At 55.5% G+C, this 19,697-nt stretch overlaps 1 protein-coding gene across 1 annotated transcript in view; it reads right to left on the bottom strand.

Moving 5' to 3' along the window:
* Positions 1 to 17,417, bottom strand: part of BCOR (BCL6 corepressor) — a 115,983-nt gene extending 98,566 nt beyond the window's left edge. Inside the window, exon 1 of the mRNA XM_070502142.1 lies at positions 17,303 to 17,417. The gene's annotated coding sequence lies outside the window, so the exon portion shown is untranslated. The remainder of the gene's footprint in view (positions 1 to 17,302) is intronic.
* Between the last annotated feature and the right edge of the window lie 2,280 nt (positions 17,418 to 19,697).

Raw genomic sequence — 19,697 nt, 5'->3', positions numbered from 1 at the left:
CCAACCTGAGCCCGAGGCGAGATCATTCAGAATGCACCGCATTCATCAACGCCATTTCTGGTAAATTGGACCTCAGCTTTTGGAGTGTCCAAGGAGGACGGCAGCCTACACAGTGCGCATACCGATGTCAGAGCAAATGCGATGGGCGCCACACGTTCTGGAGCCTTTACTAGATAATACAGATTTCACCACCAGAGGTACCAGACCTTCCAAGACGTTCCTGATCTCAAGAGGTCTGGGCCCTGTGTCTTACCCAGGCACGATCCCCGACCTTTGGTCACTGGTATCGTGGAGTTGTGCACCAAAAGGGTTCCAAGGCTTACTGGCCAGGCTGCCAAGGTCGGAAGAAACCGCTCGGGTGTGAGGCCTGCACACACTGGTACCCGCTGCTCCTCATCCACCATGTGTAGTCTGGCAGTCATCCTCAGCCAAGGCCTGTCCCTACCTCCTCCTAACAGGATTCTGGGGGATAAAATGTCCCTTTAAGGTCCTTCCAGGTAGGGCTCCTGGCAGGGAGACCTGGCTGCGGAAGTCGCAGGACTCGGTCCTCCGGGGTCCCCGTGGGCCGAGGTGGAGCGGCCTCCCGGCCGAGGGCTCGGCCGCGCGCACGGGCTCCCGAGGGGCCGCCGCCTGCCTCTCCCCCGGGCGCGGGCTGCACGCGGCCGCCATCTTAGCCGGGCGGCGCTGCCCCCGGCGGTGGCACCTCAGAGCCGCAGGCCGCGCCGAGGCGGCCGCGCGGGCGTGCCCAGGCCGCCGGGGACGCGCGGGGCGCCGTGCCCGCTCCCGCCCGGCCCTCCGCGCAGCGGGGCGCGGCCGAGCCCTGGCCCCGGGCGGCCTCTCCTGCTGAAAGCGCGGCCGGTAGTCGCCCCCGCCGCAGCGCCAGCGCGGCTCTGCATCCCGAGAAACGACCTCTTGTTCCCGGCCTCCTGCAGCAGTCGACACTTGATCCCTCTCCCGCGCCGGCGGCCGTCCGCGCACCCCGGACCCCGGGCTGCCGCCCGAGCCGGCCGCCACCTGCGGAGGCAGCTCCCCGGGGCGCGGCCTGCAGCCCTGTCCCCACCGTTCAAGGGGTTCTAAGGCGCTGTCGGAACAAGAGAGGATTTGAAAGTTATCTCTGTTGAAGGGATCGCGATTGGAGATTGTCACTCTACATGCCCACTTTTTGACATGCGTTTATCGAGACGCTTGCTAAGGGCTAGGCACTGTGTGTCCCAGGGGAATCCGTAAGTGCAAAAGTGAATTTTTTTAAAAAGCACCCCTGGCCCTCCAGTAATTTACAATCTAGGTGGGAAGGCAGACTTGTAAATGACTAACTAAACACAATTAAAAGGCAACTCGAAATGAATGCAAACAAGGCGCAGGAATCCCGCGGTAAATGGCCTGGGGAAGGGCCAAGTAACTATTTTAAAAATAACCTTTAGTTCTAAAAACTTAGAGTCAGTTCTGCAAGGGGAGACAGGCGCAGGGGGCTGGGGGGGGGAGCAGGGTAAAAATTTACTAACACTGGATAGTTCTAGGGTTCCAGGGAATAACAGTCATCACTTCTGAAAGGTTGATGTTTAGGAAAAATGGTGAAAGTTTATTTAAACTAAGCAAAATACCAAGAATCAGAAACTTTGGATTCATTTCTCAGCTCCTGACATTAGCTGGGTGGTAGAGATGCAATTGTCCATCAAAACACAATACCCCCGTTTGAAATCAGTAAAACTCCCACCACGCTTTATAAAAAGACAAGTTTTAGAAAATAAAACTAAAGGGAAGATTAATAACGTCTAAAAAGGTTTCAGACTTAAAGAAAATGGGAATTTAAAAAAGCAACACACAGAAAAAAGGTCAGCTTATTTGCAGATGGTCTCCAAGATGGGAACGTGCAGAAAACTTTCCCAAGATGATTTGTGCTGAGGCTGGAGAGTGTGGGAAAATCAGTCATAGGTCAAAGAAAATTAAGCAAATAAAACAACGAGGCAATTATTAACTCCAGGAAGAAAAAATCGCGCGGGAAAGGAAACGCAATCACTCAAGCTCATTTGCCTCAGCAATAAACAATATATATGTGGTCACAAAGTAAACACTGGATATGAATTTAATAAGAAATTATGATAGAGTGCTATTGTGAGAATGGGGGAGGGGAAGTATGCTGCAGAGAACTAAAATCCTCTTCTACCATATTAGGAGGTCAACAGATGATAGTCACTATGGATGATTTAAGAGAAGGCCACATTTCCATATTACTTAGAAATATGATGGTATCTTCCAGAGAAACAGGCAGAACAAGGCGGAGGGTGGGGAGGGTATCTCCAGGGAATTGCTTTTTTTGCACCAAGCCTTTACATATATTTGGCTTCACAAACTTTGGGCAAATATTCCTTTGTGCCAAACACAAATTAATTTTTTCAATTAAGAACACACCTACTTAGAAAAATAAAACTCTGAGAACTCCCAAACAGTCACAATGATGTAACTAATGTCCTTTGAAACTATCTTCCTTCAACATACCCAACTGAAATGACCCAAAGTGTGGAAAGAAACAGGGAGGGAGGTGCAAGGATTTGGGGCTCCTGGCCTATACGTTCCTGGTTATAAGGGAAAAGCAAGCCATTTATGGCTCTACTGTGGAAATACTTTTCCAAGTATTTATGCAATTCCGAATACCAATACCGTCCGCTGTAGAAATGAACAGGAGCAAGCTCACAGGGCTTGTTCAGGAGGCTTCCAAAGGCTTCCCCCCACCGGCCTACTGCTGATACCAGAAACCCCCCTCTTTGGAGTTGCTTAATTTTGATTAGGAATTGCTTTCTCCGGATGATCCTCCACTTTTAAATGCAAATTATCTGCATCCATTACACATTAGTGTGAATTTTAGTTCACAGGTAACTTGTTAGGATGTTAAACTCGATTGCACCACCTGTTAGGGTCTTACACGCAAATGCCTGCACCCAGTACATACAGGCCTGGGGTTAACAGCATTCCTTAAAGGCTTCCCATTCAAAACCAAAGAAAACATACCCCCCCACCCCCCAACCAAAATTCCACCTTGCTGGCTGAGCAAGACACATAGGTAGGGTGACACCCCTATCTTTTTTTTTCTCTCTCTCTTTACTCCAAATAAAGCCTAGAAAGGACCCAGTAATTTATGAACATTACACTCTGCAGATGAGAGGTGACAAAACAAAAGAGCGAGAAAATGGACCTACTGCTCTAACCTGCTGGGTAACACTGGCTTGGTCTGCAGCCTTAGGCTGGCCCACTCTGCTCCCAAGATGCCCTTTTGACCTCTGTCCTGCCCTGTGTCACCAACTCTTTTCTTCCTGATCACAGAGAGAATCTGTTTCTCCTCTGCCCTGAGAACAGAACAGCTACTAGCCTACTTGGTGACTTTGTGAGAATTGGAGAAAGGTGCCCCTCCTGGGCCTGAATTCCAGCCCTCACTCCCTGTCTTGGCTGCAACCTTGTGCAATGCACAAACTGCACACCCTGACGCAGCGGCCCTGCCTGAGAAACCAGCTTATTTCTGGGGCCACTCTGAGTGTTGCTCGGTTCAACCCACAAGGTTGCTGCTGAATCTGGGTTTCTTTGGTTTCCAGCATAGAAGCAGTCGGCCCTGCAGACCCAAATCACCTGAAGGGAGGCTGGGGGGAACGAAGTACATCCTGAGAAGTCGAGGTGAGGTCAGGAAAGGGACAGGTAGGTCAGAGTTCACCCAGTTCTCCACTAACTCTGGGACTTCCATTTTCATTGAGATCTAAAACATGAGCATCATGCCCCGAAGCCTTGCTGAAAATTAAATCTTCATGAGCGAAAAGGAAAGCAGGCCAGAGGGTGCACATGCCTTTTGGATTTTCAAAAGCGGGAAAATGATTAGATTTCAGATTTAGGGAAGGTGTGTCACATTAAGGGAGCCAGAGAAAATAATAACTGCCAATTCCAAAGCAAAACAAAATCATGTTTTTCCACCACGTTTCTATCTCTGTCTCCTAGTCGAGCCACAATGAAATAGCAGATCAAATAGCAGATCAAAGGCAGAGGCAAATACAATTATGTTGCCTGTGAACCCCCTAGCATGAAATTAGAAGTCAAACTCTCCATTCAGGGGTTAGAGACAAGGATAATGGGAACCTGGGGCCCTCGAGGTGTACCCGGTCGCTTTCAGTCACAACACTATCCACGCTGGATATTTAAAACCACACCTGGGGGCAGGAGACAAACATTAAGCATTAGAGTAATTTCTTATTAATGTATTATTTTTTCCATACTTCTTTTAGAAAATGCATTGACTACATTTCCAGCCGTGTGCTACATAAAGATATCTGGATGTCGAATAAAAAGGGGGGGGGCGGGATTTGTAAGCAGATAGTGAAAATAATGCTGGCTGGAGCGACGAAGGGTTCCCACAGATCCCTCCAAGATGGCAGGTGAAGGATGGCGGCAGACAAATGGCCAGTCCTGTTCTCTATCTGCTTTCCCTTCCAATGCTGAAGGACCTAAAACCCATCGGATCCCACCCCCTAGTCCTTCCTCAGTCCTCCCCACACTTCACAAGCTCGCGGAGAGAGCTGGCCTTCAATATCTTCTATTTTTCATAAAATCCATATTTGCTTTATGGCTCTTTCACCCTGGCCTAATTTTAGCGCTCTGCCTCCCTCACCCCCCATATAATTTATGCAGCCTCTTGAGGGCACAAGCTCCTATTATAACATAGACTATTCTGTTTAGAGCCATTGCTAATTAAGCTTAGCTCTCAAGAGTACCCGGCATAGCTCTTTTTTTTTTTTTTTTTGCCAATGGCCACAAGTTCTTTGAGGCTCCTCCCAATGAGCGGTGGGGTCTATGTCCCTTCCCCTTGAATCAGAGCAGGTTGTGACTCATTGTAACCAGTCGATTAGAGTAGAAATGATTTCAAGTGTGATTTCCGAGGGTGCGTCAGAAAAGGTGACACAGCTCTTGGCTGGTTTGCCGGCATGCTTGTTTCCGGAGCCCTGAGCTGCCACTATGTAACTTCAAGTCCTACTCCCTTTAAGCTACCATCCAGTGAGGAAGCCCAGGCCATATGCAGAGTGCGCTTTGGTGCTATGGGACACAGCTGAGGTCCCAGCCAACAGCCAGACATGCGGCTGAGGCAGCCTCCACGATTCCAGCCCCCAGCTGTTGAGTCCTTCCACCCCAAATTCCAGACCCACAGAATCCACGAGCAGAATTCAATGGCTTCTGAGCCAGCTCCCTTGAAGCTGACTTGTTACAACCCTTATTTTCAGGATAGTAAGTAGCAAAGATCAGTTTTATAACATGTTGCTAAATTCATGGAAGAAGGTGAGCTGGATGAAAAACAGAAGCGTGGCGGGCAGGACATTTTCGGTCAAGACCCGAATCCTCCACCTTTGATGATGCAATGTCTTGTTCTTCATGGAATCCCCATTTCCGCTAAAGGATCGGGTTGAAAGGACCCCATCTGTTGTTCCCTCCTGATGGGTGCTGGCTGCACAAGGGAGTCAGTTCACTGGGCAGGAGAGGGCCAAGCATTTCCAGCTGTCCGCCTTTGCTCTCCAGCTATGTTCTCCTCTCCCATTTTTCTTGCCTCTTCATTAAGGTTCTCACATCATCGATGGGAGGGATGGAATATGGAAGGAGTGTCAGCTTCCTTCATTTTCTTCCCAATTCCTCCACAATTTCACATCTTTTCATTCCCTGACCCCAACTACCCCACTTGTGTCACACTCTGGGCACGTGGGTTTTCATTCACAATACTCGGAGTCACATTTGCTAAGCCATACCCATAGAACCACCTAGCAGTGCCTGGGGCCTTGTCCCTCCTCCCCTCCCCTTTCCTCCCCTCCCCTACTCCTCCCCCAAGGCAGGCACCAACAGGCTAGATGCCCAGGCAGCCCTCCTGGGGAAGTGCTGAGCTCTGGGGAGACCTGGGGATGAGGTGCAAGTCATCTGGACTGCAGAGGACTGAGGAGGGGAATGTGGGGCACCCACGTCCTGCCTTCTCCCGCCCCCAGCAAGCAGGGCAGCCACGGAGCAGGAGAAAAGAACACGTCACCTGCAATGTGGAGAAAAACAGGATTCGGGATTGTCTGTGGGGTGAGGGGTGAGAGGTAGGGAGCTACTGAACAGGCCAGGATGGGACCAGCAGCAAAGAGAAGGAGGCAACACCGGCCCCTGCCCTGCCTAGGGATGAACTTGCCAAAGATAAAACACAGCTGTGAAACGGGAGCAAAGGTCAAGCCCAAAGGGACAATTCTCCCCCTGACCACAGAAAGCCAGCACCAACTGGGATTATCTGTCAGCTGCTCATCCGGGGCGGCCTGGCCCTCAGTGCACAACCAGGGCTCAGCCGCAAGTCAGCCCTACACAGGGGAGCCCTTCCCCAGAGCCGGCACGGCACCCTGAGCTCACAGCTTGGGGGCTGCCTGCCCCACTGGACAGTGGGGTTCTGGGGCTCCGATTCGCAGGGCTCCTGGAGCACACATTTGAGAAGCAATTCTCTCTTCTACCCCAAATTCCAGGCCAGAGAGACCCACATCCAGCTAGGGCCTTGCATGAACCTTCCTTCCTACACTTCAAACAATATCACCCAAACCCTCCCTCACTCCTTCAAGAACAAGGGCACAATGTTCATTAAAATCTTCTTATTACCTTCCTGGTGCTTCCCATGCAATCACTTCATCTACTCTTTCCCCAGGCTTGTGAAGTAGGCATTCTCGTGCCTATTTTACAGATAAGGAAACCGAGGCTCGGAAAGTTTACACAACCACTGGGGGCAGAGCTCCCACCTTCAGCCCAGATGCATCTTGTTCCAGAGCTTTCCACCAAACCTGTGATCTCCCAAACATTTTGATCCCGTATTTCGTGCCAGGCCTGTGCCAGGCTTGCAAAGATAAAGAAGACGGTCTCTGCCCTTGGGGAGTTCATGGGCTTGTGGGGGAGACGGAAACACTGTAATACAGTGGGACAGGGGCTCTGAATGGGGACAATCTAAGTACCAGGGAGCCCTTCTGACTGTCTTGATCATCTTTGCCCTTCCACCCCACCTCTCTTTTCTTAGCCCCTCTGGTTTCTTCTCACAAGGCCACTCTTCTCGTCTTTCCTTAGGCGCTAGCTGGTGGCTCACTCCCACGCCTGTCTCTTTTTCTCCTGTCAACAGGGTCTGCACCCACCCGCCTAGCAGGCATCCTGACACCCTACCTGCCTGGAGAAGCTGCCTTGGTTGGGTGGACATCCTTGGCCTCTGGGGCCCCAGGGGAAGAGAGGGATGCTCACTGCAGCCCCAGGCTTCCTCAGCTGGGAAATGGGCACAGGGGCTGGACACTGAGCAGGCTGGTAGGCCCTAGCAAGGCTTTTATTGAAGCCTGTTAAAGGGCTTCGGGCTTCCTCTGATGAAAGGCGCTTAAGTGCATCTGGTTTTGATTACAGGGGAGGAGAAAGCCAGGCGGTCTCTTGGGGGTTGGACCAGTCATCTGGCTCTGCCTTCCTCCGGGCAGAGCTGGCTGCTGGTGAGGCCAGGAGGCCAGGTGTGGGGGGCAGGCAGGAAGCAGAGCCAGTACAAAACCCTTCAAGGCTCCAAGGCTCCTGACCCCAGCCTCTGGTTCTGCCAGGCGGGACTCCCAGCAACAGCGTGATAGCTCAGAGATGCAGCTCCTTTGAGAAAGTCAAGTTCAGAGGGACTGCTGCCCACCTCTGACCAGCGACTCTTCACTGATCTCCGCTCCCTCATCTCCAAAATACCTTCCCAAGAACCCCTGACCCTCCAACCTTTCGGGTTGCTCTTCTCCCTCAGACGAAGTTAAAATAGGTTTCTGCCTCAAGGGTTTCCGCAGAAATGCAGACCTTTAAAAGTTAAAAAACCCTCAGTGTTTCCTTTCTGCTTTTCAACTAGCCGGGTATCATTTCTCATAAAACAGACATCGTTAAGGATGCCACGTCACTGTAACGGACAACCATGCTGAATTAAAGGAAGAGATTAATATTAAAATAAAGTGGCTATCCCGGAACGTCATCAGGCAGTCCCAAGCCGCTCTGTGCCCCACACTTGTCCCTGCGCGGGACTCCACGTGGGCACACAAAGCTCTTGGGGGATCGGATGGGTTAAACACAGTCCGCGGTTCCAGAAACGAAATTGCATTTTCTTATTCCCGCCCAGATTTAATCCTGCTGCGTGTTATTATTGTCAAGTCTCTTCGCACCACCGTTTCTAAAAAGAAAACCCGTGGGTCTGCGCGGCCCTTCGCCGCCTGCTTGGCTTTTATTGTGAGCGCAGCCTGGTCTGTCTGCGTGGATCCAGCACGTCGTGACCGCCTCGCAGGCGCGCACGGACACCCTCGGATTGGCATTTCGATAAGACCTGGGCGCATTGTCTCAGCGGCGACACACACACACAGAGATAATAAAGGTCTACCCTCCTCGCAACCCATAATTAGAAATGACCTTTGCGAAAGGCAATTAAAATATGGTAATGATCGATGCGCTTGCCCCTTTCCAAAAAGGAAAATACACAGGTGTTGGCTTCAGGAGGCTTCACCTGGCCCGGCCAGGAGGCCTCCTCCAGCTCATGAATGAACTCTTTCTCCCGGGAAGCTTCGATTCCCCGCTACCTACGCGAGCGCTGGCTCCCCTCCTCTCCTTCCCCTCCCCCACCCTTGCTTTGGCAGCCAGGAATTGCTGGCGGCGGCGGGGCTTTGTCATCTGAACGCACACACAGACACGCACACGCGCGCACCCGGTCACCACCGGACCGCGGCGGCCGCTGCGCGGTGTCCTTCCTCGCTGCGCTCCCCTCCCCGCCCCCTCTTTTTAAGAGCTCCTCCAAACCCTTTCTTCCGTCCTTTATGTGTGCGGTCCTTTTAATCGAGGAGCTCGGGAAGCATTTTAGGGGAGCCTCCCGCGGGGCGTGGGACGGCAGGACAGAGGACGCGCTCGGAGGGAACGCGTGGGCAGCTGGGCTTTGTTCTGCCCCTGGCCGGGGTCCCGAGGGCGGAAAAGCCTCTGCCACGCTGGGGCCTACCGGCGCGTTGGCGGCGGCTAACACCCCCCTTCAACTGCAACGTGAAATCCCCTCCGGAGTTCACTCCGGACTTGGTCCGGGTGGGGCGCATCGCCTCGGGGAGGGTCTCCTGGTCCACGACTGGCTCTCCCCATACAGACAAATGTGCGGTGTCATTATGGTGGCTCCTGTTGCTCGAGGCCCCGGGGGTGCTCCGGGGGCGCGCGCGCACCCCACCCCTACACAGCGCGGAGGGCGAGAGGGGGGCCCAGGGGCTGGAGCTCCCTGGGGGGCTGCCCGGAGGAGACGCCGCGCCGGGCCCTCCCGCACCTCCAGGCTGCCTTCCGGGACCGCGAGCACGGAGCCAGGGCGGCCTCTCGCCTTTCGTTACCGGGCCTACGAAAGCAGCAGCCCAGGCAAATATGTAGCTATTAAAATTAATCGCCCTGCGTTGTCAGCTGAACATAATGCAAATTATTTATGGGCTGTCTGCGCAATATTTATCATCGTGCAGGCTCCAGGCGCTTCGTGCCTCCCGGCCTCCCCCGCCCGCCCCGGCCCGCGCAGGGCGAAGCTGCGCGCAGGCTGCGGCGGCGGCCAGGGGCCCCTGGGCACCGGCATGGGGTTCCGAGGGCGAGGCCGCGAACCAGGCTGCCTTCCAGGGCGAGAGCTTCACTTTAGTTTTTGCCACTCGTTCCACATTTGTTAGAGGCCTACTACGTGCAAAACTAGGAGGGGCTGCGAAATTAGGGGGCAAAAGCCAATTCGGAGAAATCTGAACCAGACCAGCTCGGCCCCAGGGGCGATGCAGGCGAAGGCTCCTCGGCTGTCCAAGTGGATTTTCCGAGGCTCCAGTCTGTCCTCCAACCCGGGAAACCCATGTTTGCGGCAGCTAGATTCGCACTTAGAGAAACCGAGAGCATCGGAGGTGCCCAACAGATCCCAGCACAACGCTGTCGACTGGAACAGGAATTCGGCGTCCTTCGAGCCTCAAAACTTGTTTGCAGATCGCAGATAACAGATTAACTGCTAATTGTCGAAATCGGCCAACCATTTAGTTTATCACTGCTGGAGGCCCCTTGGTATTCGCTGCACTTTTTATATGTAAAAACAGCCTTGGTACCTCCTAAACGGCTTTTGTGTGGCTTTTGTTTCTCTTTCAAATACGGTGTTTTAAAAAACAGCAGCAACACGCCACCCCACCCCCTCTCCAACCGAGCCTTCTCGGTTAAAAAAAAAAAAAAAAAGAAAGAAACCCAGGAGGAGAAATAATCTATAGGACAATCCCCCCCTACTGGTCGGCGCTGGCGTTAGGGCTTTTTACGCAGATCGAGTCGCCCTGGGCTGCAGAGGTAAACAGGCTTTCTGCACCGCTGCTAAATGAATCACGAGGGGAAGGACGAGGACGGCGGGGCGGAGGAGGCCTCGGGATCCGGGCTGGGTGCCAGGGAGGGGAGGGCGCAGCCCGAGGGGCAGTGGGGTGGAGGCGAGTTGACCCCGCCCGGAGGCCTCAGGCCAGGGAAGGGAGAGGAGAGGAAGGTCGGTGGGCGGTCCAGCCAGAGGCCCCCGCTCGCAATCGGCGAGGCTGGGTGAAAGCGCAGCCTGGGGCCCTAAACCCAGCGCGCCTGGGCGCCACCTGGGGCGGGTCACGCCGCGTGAGTCCATCTGCGGGGAAGGAGGTCACGGGACGCTCCTTCCCACACACAGTTTCAGCAGCTCTGGACCTTCTGGACGCAGAGGGAGGCCTAGCTCTTTCTTCTGATGTTCATTTTAAGCAAATGACTGCTCTTCGTCCCTGTTGTCAGTCTGAACGCCAGCGTCGCCTTGCACTTAGCTGACCAAACCTGAGTCGGGGCCTACTTCCGGGGTCCTGGGGGGACAGAGTGGCTATGGCATCTGTTCCCCAGACTATCAGAAGGGTACAGAGCCAGGATGCGACTTGGAATTTATATTCTTTATCCACTTTTCTTCTCCTTAAAATGTGTTTTGACCCAATTTAGAGGTCTTTTTTCTTTCCCCTTTAACCCCCCAATTTTTGACAGGGATTTTTCTTAGCACATTCCAAAGATTCTCCCATTACTTCGGAAACTTAATTTGAAGTGATGTAAAAGAAAAGAAGGCTCAAAATATTAAGTTGCTCTTGGAGTCCCTTTATCTCGTACATTCCTGCATGGATTTGAGTGAGGGCTGAATTTCACTTTGTTTTGTTTTTTAATCAGCAAATCACTGTGTTTTCTGGGGTAGGAGACTGAACGTGAACGCAGTGAAGTGGAAGGATCCTGCCGCGTTTACCAAGCGCTTTATAACACTTTGGTCCTCAGAATCCCACCTGAGTGGGGCGGGGTGTTATTGTTCCCATTGTCCAGATGAGGGGACTGAGCCCCAGGAGTTTCAAGAATCTAGGCGTCCTCATTAGACGGGGGCCAGAAGCCAGGCGAAACCCGCCGGCTCCTGCCCGCCTCCACCTCCCTCTAGATCAATGTCATTAGTAAATGCTGCATCCTTTTCTGAGATGTATCGACTGGAACCCAGGCCACCTTCCCGGCTGAGGCAGCCCACATTTTAGGCAGTTCCTTCTACAGCCTGCAAATCGCACGGATCGTCTCTTACAACCGTCTGTTTACTCACTTCCCTCCACCGGGTCAATTCCGACTCCAGGCCCGGGAGGACAATTTTAAAGTGTTTCTGCAGACAGACCCTCTGGCCGCACCGGAAATGTTTTATGGACCTGTGAGCCGACTTAATCCCAGGAGGGGCGGCAGGATTAGTCCCTGGTGTGGGTGGGGGATTCCTATGTTAGGGTTTAATCCTCATGGGAGAAGAGCTGGGGGTCGGGTGGCTTCGGCAATGTGTGCTCCCTCCCTGTGAAACTCCCAGATTTGGGCCAAGGCGGCAGAAGGTCCAGAGCTGCTAAAACTGTGTGTGGGAAACTGAGGCATGTGGCCCTGGACCCCCAAGCCTCAGTCCTCGGCGAGGCATACTGTAGGGGGCAGAGGGCGCCCCGCGCAGACGCCCCGTGGGAGACCAGCACGGCCCCGGAGTGCGAGTGGAGAGCGCAGCCGTGCGTTTTTTCCCCAGGTTTTATTCTTCCAGCCCTGTGCAAAGGAGGAGAGCCGCAACCCGGGGAGGGAGCCGGAAAGAAACACTTAATCACCGGCGTCTCGCTGCTCGTCACGCGAAGATGGCAGCAGCTCCCCTGGGTTTCAAGGTTCCGGGAAAGGCGTGTGTTCTGCCTTGAGGCGCGCGGGCTGCTGCGCTCCCTCCCTCGCCTCGGCGGCCGGCCCGGGCTCACGGAGCCTTTCTCAACGCCCGCAAGGGCGGCGAGGTCGGCCAGCCTGCCCCTCGGCGGGCCCCGGCGGGGCGGTGGCCAGGGCAGAGGGGTCCGTGGGTCCTTGAGAGCTAAAAGCAAAGCTTGAGGAGAGAATCTGATCGTCCGGCGCCGCCTGGGACCACGAACCGCCCCCCACCCCCGCGCGCCCCCCTCCTCCCCGCGCGCCCCCACACCGGCCCGGGCACGCAGGGACGTCAAGCTGCAGCCAGTACGGGATGCAGGGGAGACTTCTACTAGCCGTAGCCAGCCTTTGCGAGAGAGGAGATTCATCGCCAGCCCCATTCACGCAGGCCCCACTGCCTGGCTCTCCCCTTTGACCCCCGGGCCATCATGAAACAGAGCGCACACGTTCCTGCCAGTCGCGGCCCCCTCCCGGAGGGGGCTGGCATCCACAGGCTTGGCTGCACGCCCCAGGGGTGGCAGCGTGCGCATGGCCGCTGGGGAGGCGGAGGGCAGCGCGGCCCCTCCACCCTGACTCTTCCTGGCGCGGCACACAGCCGCCCCGGGATCCCGAAGCGCCCGAGCGGAGAGGAGGAAGGGAAGGCGGAGGCCCCGGAGGCGGGCTGCGCACTTGGAACTCGTGTGTCTGTGTGTGTGCACGCGCCCGGAAAGGGGGACGAGTGTTTAGGGGGGCAGGGTGAGCGTGAGCAACCCGGAACCAGCCGTCCCAACCGGGACTGACTAGCTGGCCTCTCCAGCCCCCGGCTGTGGGGCTCGGTGCCCAGGGCGGGCGGCTCAAGCGAAAGGGAGCCCGGAGCTGCGGAAGGCGCTGCCGGGCGTCAGGCCAGCTCCGCGGGAGGAGCCCGGGGACGCGCCTGGAGCTCAGGGACTGGTGTGACCCAGCCGTCCCCGCAGGCGGCCGTTTAGCTCCGCCTCCCAGGACCACTGACACTCGGTGATAAGGAGTTCCTCGGCAATCGGCTGTCCCCAGCCCCCAGTCACCTCCGGCGGACGTGAACGCCGGATGCTGTGCGGCGAGGTGGGGCGAGGGGCCTTTGCACTGCCTTCCCTGACCCCTTCTCAGCCACAGAGCCACAATAACGTGCTTCTGTGCGACGCTCCGGAACCTTACTTTGCAAAATAAGAGCCAAATGCTGGGCCTTCTCTTCTCTTGCCGGAAATTTTTCCTTTGGACGGTGGGGGCCCCAGGCAGTCCCCTCGGAACACTCCCCAAACAGCTGGCCTTCACTACACAGTGCTAGAGAGATGGCACAGCCTTTCCTCCGTCCCTCCCCCCCTCAGGGCAATCCCTGCCCTATCCCAAGCTGTGCAGCTTTGAGCAAGCCGCTTAACGGTTCTGGGCCTCAGTGTCTTTATCTGGAAAACGAGGCCAATAATAGTGTCTAACTGAAGGCTGTTCTGAGAATAATATGAGTTAATACATAAAGCGCCTAGAAACGTCCTCGTGTGTAGTGCCACAACGTGTCTGCTGTTAGGATTTGGTACTCTCTTACCTTAGGATGGAGTGAGGGTAAGAAACCGTCCAGGTGAAAGTTCCCGAAGCCTATATGGAGTTGGGTGTGGCAGGGTGGAAAGGGCACTATCACTCACAAAAACGCTAAGCAGATACAGGCTGGAACTGTCTCGACTAGACTTTCCCTTACAGGCCTGTGTGTGTGGTGGAAATGCAGAGGGGGACTCGTGCTTTAATGGCACTCATTTAGACTGGCTTCATGGGAAGCTCCTGGCAGGGCTCAGGCATCATTATCCACCCTCTTCCTGAGGCCTTGGGCAAAAGGCACTGGTTTAGAGGACCTCCAGGGGACTTTTCCAGGACACCCTTTTTAATGGCTCAAGGCCACCTCCTATAAATCAGTTCTTGGAGGCCCTGCGCAAAAGCCACATCCTCTGGGGGGTGTACTGTAGCCAGGGCATGTGTCCCTGGGCTGTCACTGGGCCTTATTTTAGGGACACACAAATGCACACGATTTATGTAAACAGAATCAGTCGGATTTTTCATTTCAAAAAGCTTTCCATTTCCTTTGAAATGGGGTCTCCTGCCCCATGGGGAGGTGTTGGGGCAAAGAAGGGCCTGAGGAGGCCTGGCCTCTCCCAGGTCACTCATAATTCATTAGGTGGGACAGCCTTTTCCTTTTCAAAGACAACGCAAATGGCCTTTCCCTTACGTGGCTGCCGGCCTTCGCCTAATCACTGAAATATGCTGGCGGTGCGCTCTCACTCTGCTCTCAGTTGATCCTTATCGGAACTGTGCATGCCAGGCTGCCTGCCCCGCGAAAGACAAAGACATGGGAGCCTCCAGGTTTGCTCCCGAAGCCTCAGGGTCACCTCCGGGGCTTCCCCTTCACAGCCACCGGTCCCCAAGCCGCTGCTGGCCAGCCTCCGAAACAAAACCCGCAGCCCTAAGTCAGAATTCCAGTTCTCGAGCGCCACCCGGAGAGTTCACATTTCCCCTCCTCCGAGGCCGCGTGGTGCGCAAGCGAGAGTCCGGGGGCGGCGGCAGCACATGTCTGGGGAGGGGGGGAGAGTGCTCCCCGCACCCAGCAGCACGTACGCAGGAAAAGAAAAAGTCAAGAGGAAAACGTGGGCTATAAAAGCCAAAACTCAGGGCCATCTACTACTAAGTACGAACAACCCCAGGCAGGAGTTTGCAAGGAGTCATCAACCCCCAAATAGAAACTACAACCAAAATAAATCCCCTTTTAGAGTTACATTAAAAGTCCTTGATGATGGAGTGCAAAGGGGACCGCGCCTTCTGAGGACACACACGGGCTGTGCCAAGATACATCGTGCTCAGCCTGGCACCTCCTGCACACACGTTTAATACCAGGCAGGGCGCGAGCTTCTCATCTACCAATTAACCAGCTCTGACAGTCTTTTTTAACTGACTCAACGTGTACTTGATTAAAAACAAAAAGATTGATTTTGCTTGAAAGATACCTGGACAACCTGTATTTAGATGGGCTAAGTTCCCGCAGCTCTCTGACCCCATTTGTCTGGTCTCTCTAAGAATCCACGTTTTCTAGCCCGGGAAGGGGCAGGCGGCCCTGGTGGCTCCTCCTTTCGCGGTTTCCTGGCGAGGCGCCCATCATCCCCAAGCACCGGGAACGGAGGCGGCCGCATTAATACTCGCGGGCAGGCTGCTCTGACCTACACTGTCATTTTTTCCATCGGTCAGAAACGGGCGGGGAGGGGGGGGGGGTCCTCCTCCGAGGGGCTCTGCACGGATCATTGGGTTTTCCCCGGCGAACTTAACACGGAGGCAAAAGGGGCAGATGGAAACCAGGCCTCGGCTGGCCGGGCGCGCGTAAGCGCCGCACTCAGCAGCTCGACGCAAAGCCAGGGCTGGATTTTCGCGGCCCGGGCCGGCGGCCTCCCCGCGCCGGCGCGATCCTCTCTCCCTCCGGCTGAGCAAACGTGCTCGCCTAATTCCGCCCTGGAGACAGCAGCTGTGCGGCGAGTGGGGGAAAAAAAACCCCGCAACTTTTCCAACAGAAAGTGTATGCGCACAGGAGAGGTGAAGGCCCACCCCGATTCTGTGCACGTACCGACACAGCATCTAATCAGTGTCACTGCCAGGAATACGCTTCCGCGGCGGGCGACACCCCCGCCCCCGCCAACCTGCAGGAGGGAGGGGGGATGCAAATGGCGTCTCGCGTCGTCCCAGACTCTGCACAGCTCCCGCTGCCGCGACTCCCAGCAGACGTCGCAGCAGGCAAAGCGCCGCCACTCTGGGGACTCCAACACGCCGGCGGCCCGAGCCCCTCTCCTGCGTCCTGCGCCCGGGTCTCGGGAAAAGGAACTGGCACCACTCCCGGTTCCAAGGCCATTCCCCTGCCCCCACCTCTGGAAAAGCCCCCCTTCCCCGACTGGAGGGGGGGCGCGGGAGACCTTGCGAGACGACTGTTCCCCGGCTTCCCCGCGTGGCATCGGAGAGGAACGTGGGTGGGTTTTCCGTCCGAGGCCTGACCACACTCCCCCACTCTTCCAGGCCTCGGACCTGAACCTCATGGACTCCGGGTGGGGGGCCATTTCGGGCCACTCCGGGGGGGAGACCAAAGTCAGGCGTCCTCAAGGGCTCTGGCGGATGGCCAAGTTTGTGTCCTTTCCCTCCCACGCTGGAGTAGCGCGCGCCACTTTGGAGAAGCGTGAGTCTCCTCACCCCCAGCCACGAGGCCCACCCCTGTCTTCAAGGCGGGGCTGACGGTTTCTCTACAGCACCCTCTCCCGCTCTGCGGCCCCGCACGGCTCCCACAACCCCGGGGAGCCCCCAGAGATGGCCCGCGCCTTCCCGCGCCCGCTCTTCCGGGGCAGGAGGAGGCGTGTGCGTGGTACCCTCCGCGGAGCCACCTCGGCAGCCCTGCCTGGCCACGGCCTTAGCCGATCCCCGCCTGGAGTTGACCCGCTGGATGCAGCCTCCCCCACGCGTAATGGGGCGCCCTTGGGACGCAGGCAGGGATGGCGGTTCCGGTCGTTCCGGGATTTGCGTGCAAGAAGAAAAGAAGGCCGGCGACTACAAGAGCCGCGCCTCCATTCTCGGGGTTCAGACGCCCGCGCAGGCTCCGCGTCAGTCCCGCTATCGCCACCCTTGCCGGGGGGACCACTGCCGCACCCCCACGCCACCGCCCAGCCATCCCTCGCCCCGCCTGTGCCGCACCACGCGGAGCTCCAAGCACCCCGGCTCCCACACCAGTCCCTCCATAGCTCGCGCGCCTCCCTCGCCTCGCGCTCGGGGCGCCGCTCGCTCCCAGCGCCCCGCGGACGCCGGTTCCACCCTCGGCTGCGAAAGCCGCCGCCCCGCGCCTCCCCCGCCCGGCCCGGCCCGGCCCGGCCCGGCCCTTGTCCCAGCCCGGCTCCCCCGCCAGCTGCGCCGCCACCGCAGCACGTGACCCGCCCCCGTCGCGGCTTCCGCTGAGCTGCCTGTTCCGGAGCACAAACAATTTCTGCTCTGACGCGGGGTCTCTCGGGCCCTGGCGTCCTCTCCTCCCTGCCCCCCCCCTTCCGGGTACGAGAACTCAAAACAACTCGCTGACCTTCGGGCGGACCAGCTCCGGCTTCCACCGACTCCGGCATTCCGTTGAAACCCGGCAGCGGCGGCTTCTAAGATTTCACTCCGCGCTGGGCTGGGGGGAGGGGGTGATTTCTCCGGGAGGGGGTGTCTCAGATCGAAAGAGCCACTTCATGCTCCTTCCTCTCCTCCGAAGTGAGTTTTTAGACTCTCCGGAGGCCTTGGGGAAACACGGGCAGCCGCGCGCAAAGAAAGCCCCCCTTCCTCCCAACACACACACACACACACACACACACACACACACACACAAATGCCGCCTTGACTAGTGTCTGACCCGATTTCCAGGGTCACGGCCCAGCAGCAGAGCGCCCGGGCAGCCTCCGAAATACCACCAAGCGGTGGGCTGTGGCACCCAGCAGAGCTGGGGTGGAGGTATCGCGCTAAAAAATAGTAGCTCAGACTTCCACGCTCTTTTCTAAGTACTTGACAAGCCCTCCAACTTTACAGATCAAGAAACTGAGGCATAGACAAAGGTCAGTTAAGTATCTCGCTCAGAGTCACCCAGCTAATTAAATGACCTAGTGGGAATCTGAACGCAGGTTTTCCAGAGCCTCGGGTGGCTAACCATTATGCTATAGCGCTCACCTTGGAATCACAGAGCCACCCACAATACGAAACTTAGTGTTCGCTTGATGGCTACATATTTTGTACGTTACATTGTGGCTGGCACAGAGGCACTCGAAAAATATTAGTGGAAGGAATGGGTGTCTGAATAAGTGATTGACAGAATCATGGATGGCAAGTGAGTTTAGAGAAAACAGCGCCAACCATTGTTCCTTCTAAGAGGATTGTCTTACCTTAATAAAACCTCTAGCTGTTTTTTGAATGTTTGCAGGTAACAGGAAACTCTTATTCAAAAATATATGAACTTCCCACCCCTGCTCCTCAGCCAATCAGCCTGGCAGCATTTGAACTTGCTGGGGCACATACCCAAAGCAGCTTTTACTTGGTCTCAGCCATTTTTTCCCCACCCTGTTCCTTCTCTGTAGGCTTCCGCTCAGGGTCAGGCAGCCTGGAACTGCATTTGAAGTGATTCTGAACATATAGCAAGAAAGGAGTGTATACCCACCAAACATGGCTCACTGGCTTCCCTTCCACAGGCAGGTGGTGGTGGGGTGAGGGGAGCGTGGCTTGCAGCTCAGTGCTTATTTTTTAATTCTCGGACCACATAAGGAGCACGACCATCCGTGCAGCTTGCTTCAAAGTCACAGCCCCTCACCAGCTGTGAGGTCACACCTCTCGGAAGGCAGTAGTCTACCTTAACCAACAGCTCTGAGATGCTCATCAGTGGGACCACATCTGCAATTTGGAGAGCTGCCACTGGTGTTCTGTGCTGTCCTGCTCCTTCCGGTGGCCCAAGAGAGGATATGATTTTTAAAAAGTTGTTCTATTTAGATAATCCAGTACAATGTACTTTTATGCTACGTTGTTATCTTCCTCCCCTCCTTTTCTAGACCTAGCCAGTTGTCTCTTCTAGGTCGCTAGTTGGGCAACCTGAAATGAGGACAAGTTTCACTTCAAGTTACCTGAAAGTGAACTTTCGCCTTTCCAATTTGATTCCTCCAACATCTGTTGAATGGCTCTCGGTGTAAGTCACTGTACTAGGCGGAATATGGAGGAGGAAAATGCCTAGTCTCTGTTTCTGATTATTGATATAGTCTGTCTCCCTCCCTTCCCCTCCATTCTCTCCCTTCCTCCCTCCTTCCTTGCCTCTCTCTCTTTCTTTCTTTTTTTTTTTTTTAAAGATTTTATTTTTTCCTTTTTCTCCCCAGAGCCCCCCCGGTACATAGTTGCATATTCTTCGTTGTGGGTTCTTCTAGTTGTGGCATGTGGGATGCTGCCTCAGCGTGGTTTGATGAGCAGTGCCATGTCCGCGCCCAGGATTCGAACCAACGGAACACTGGGCTGCCTGCAGCGGAGCGCGCGAACCCAACCACTCGGCCACGGGGCCAGCCCCTCTCTGTCTTTCTTTCTGACAGTTGTCTATTTTGGCTCACGTTCCTACAATTATTAACCAAGAAATGAAAACGTTGATTTTCTCTGTAACAACCCAATCTTGATTCTGAGGCTGGGCTTTTGGCCTCTTCTTTTACAGCCTGGTCTGGAGGGACCAGCAGGACCCTGTGACCTCAACTTGTGGCCAGCCCAGGTTGGAAGCATCAGGTGATTTCCAAGGAGGCCACAGACTTCCATCCCACGTGGCCAGGTCGTAGCAGAGAGCAGCCTTGCCGAAACTCACTTACCCCTTGTGCAGGGGGGCCTGGTGACAAGTGATGCTGAACTGGAGGTTCGGGATGCTGATTTGATTTATTATCTGTGTACAGCTTGGGGAGGAGAAAAGGCTCATAAAAGTGTTCTAG

This window comes from Equus asinus, chromosome X (assembly GCF_041296235.1).
Source record: "Equus asinus isolate D_3611 breed Donkey chromosome X, EquAss-T2T_v2, whole genome shotgun sequence".
Lineage (NCBI taxonomy): Eukaryota > Metazoa > Chordata > Mammalia > Perissodactyla > Equidae > Equus > Equus asinus.
This window is presented reverse-complemented; position numbering and strand designations above follow the sequence as displayed.